Below are 3,129 nucleotides of genomic sequence, written 5' to 3'. Positions count from 1 at the left end.
TATTAATTAAACAGATATGGCATTAACGATAAGTTGGTGGGAAATTTTGATTCTACTACAACAGCAATTCAAAATAAGGTTATTGATGATGAAAAATCAGATATTTTTTCATCCGAATACACATCAGGTGAAGAAGAAACCATATTAAACTTTAATATGACATTATCAAAAGAAGAATGGGATAGTATTCAAGAGCCAACAGAAACATTATATAAACGATCCAATAAAAAATATCTTGTGCGAGCATATCAAACATTAAAGTGTAGTATTTGGGCACCTTTAATTCATGAACATTTTTTGAGCAAACACGGCTACCATGTACAATTGTTTATAAACGGGCAAAAATTTATAAGAATGGCAATGTGTACTTAGATATACTAGGTTATTGTTCAACATGTATCACCATATGATGAAATAATACATGATAAATTTCATGAACAAAATTTCATGTATCTACGGTAATTTTTTTTAAAGTTACACCAAAAACCAAATTCAATTTTGTGAAAAATCGATTTTGCGTAAAAATTCCCGTTTTTCCTTAATTTTTCTTTTGTTTTTCCCGGCGCTTTTGAAAACCACTGGGAAATTTAAATTTTGACCTCCTCAATGCACCAACGATATTCACTTTCCCATCGAACGAGATACTGAAGTCGAAAATCGAAGCATTATTTCGACTACTTATCGTGTAGGGGGGCTATAATAGTGCGGAAAATAATTAAACGGAACGTAATTTTGCGGAAATTAAATTTGCGGAGCGTAATATTTTGGAATGTTTAATCACGGAATGTAAAACCTCAGATCGTAATATCTCGGACTGTATTATCGCGGAACGTAAGATTCCGGACCGTAATACCGCGGACCGTAAAGTGACGGAATATACAATTTCGGACTGCAATATCCCGGACCGTAAAACCACGGACTGTAATATGACGGAAAGTTATAGTGTGGAATGTAAAATACCGGAACGTAATATTACGGAAAATAATAATTGGTACCTAAAATATTAAATGCTAATTGCCTTTAAGGTCCGCTAGGGGTCGCCATCGCTTTTAAGTCGACGGCCGAGTCGGGCTATTTGAATAAGTAACCGATTTTTGACGACTGTGCTGGCTGTCCTAAGACGGAAGCCGTATATTTCTAATTTATTCGTATGCTGTCAGTTGAGTGTACGTTACCGCAGCGCCATCACCTTTTGTTATCACGTTATCTGTTGGTTGTTATACCAATTAATACTACTTACTTTATAAACTTTTTTTTTACCAAATGTTTAAATGTTTCTAACGAAAATCGTTTGAAGGACTTGTTCAAAAGAATAAAAATAAAGTTGTATCTACAGTGACAAGACACATTCTAAATTGACAATTATTAAATTTGATTTCATATCCAAAGTTGGGCATTAACTAGTTAGTTAATTTTCTGGTTAACTTATGAATTTAACTAATTTAATTGACAGTTTAAATAACTTAGCTTTCCTCAGTTTGTTTAAAAATAATCAGCATCAACTTAAATATTTTTGAAATTTTTCATTTTTATGGTTTTATACGTTAATATTAATACTAAAATAAAAATAAATATAAAAATAATCCAATACTATAATAATACAAACATTTCTGTTCAATTTGTAAATAGATTTATGGTAGGTATAGTATATTAGGTATGCATAATTAATATTATTATATGACCTCAAATTTCTATTTGGGTATAAAAAAATGAATACTTATTAAATTATTAATTGTGATGTGTAGGGTGGAGGAATTTAAGTATTCAATAATTATGTAAAGTAAAATAGTTATAGACACTGTACATTACGATGAAAGTTCAATAATAACATTGTTTATTATAATAATTTAGGAAATTAAAAAGAACGCAGTCACTATTTATGTGATCTATATTATACTAATTAAAAAAAGTATATTAACTTTTTTTAAACTGAGTTAAGTTGATATTTTGTCCCTATTAACTTTTAACTTATCGAGTTAAATGTATGATTTGTTAACTGTTAACTGTCAACTTATCGATCTTGTACCCGCTTAACTTGACTTAACTTGAGTTAATTGTATTCATTAACTTGCCCACCTTTGTTCATATCCGATGGATATACATGTTCAGATAGATAGATTAAATATTTTAGAGATTTGTAATACACCATATGTTTATTATTATGAGTAAATTAGATTTTAACCTGATTGATCCTTTGGACCAAGAAAATCATCTAGTAAAATATCTTTTGAAAAACTCGGGAAACATTTTGAAACAGATTAAACAATTTAAAGCTTTCTATTAAAATTGTTGAGAGATTAATTAATCTATTGAATGTATTATAAAAAATATATATAATCGACTAATTTTATAAGTAATAACAACGATTATGAATACTAGTACCTATTTATAATACTGTTTATACCAATAGATTCCGTAAGATTTAAAGGGTGTTTAAAGTTAACTTTTTCTATACCCAGATAGCTAAAAGACAGCTCATACATTAATTTTTTTTTTCATCTCACGAAAAAAAAAATATTATGATCAATGGTAATACTATAATACAGCGGTTTTCACTTTTTTATATCCGCGTACCTGCACCTACGTAGTTTAAAAATTGTCACGTACTATTTGATCAAATAACGTTTTTTTGCTTCTCAAAAATTTTGTTTTACATGTATCCGGATTTTTATTTTATTAGGAACTACAAAAAAAAATAATAATAATATAGGTAATGCATTTAATGCATAAAAAGAAAATTAAATATGTAAATTATTATTTATATTATTATTAAATATATTAAATATACCAAATAATTTCTAATGTGAACGATCCATTCCATTATTTTTTATAAAAGTAAAAGAGATGTTCTTAGAGTACCACCTATGAGCTTTCCGATTACCACTAGTGGTACGCTTACCACAGGTTGAGAAACGCTGCTGTAAGAGGTAGCAATAGACAAAAGTGTTCCTTTCCAAACTACAAAGATGTATGGGGTTACCTAACATTGTATAAGCTTGATATTGTAGATTATAAATCGTTTCTCACCATTGCTTTAAGGAGTGAAGACACTTAGACACATCATTTTGGTAGACTATAGTCGTTGATATTGCTTACAGTTTGTTTTTGAATAATTAATATCAACTAACT

This window comes from Acyrthosiphon pisum, unplaced genomic scaffold (genome assembly GCF_005508785.2).
Source record: "Acyrthosiphon pisum isolate AL4f unplaced genomic scaffold, pea_aphid_22Mar2018_4r6ur Scaffold_21501;HRSCAF=24132, whole genome shotgun sequence".
NCBI lineage: Eukaryota > Metazoa > Arthropoda > Insecta > Hemiptera > Aphididae > Acyrthosiphon > Acyrthosiphon pisum.
This window is presented reverse-complemented; position numbering follows the sequence as displayed.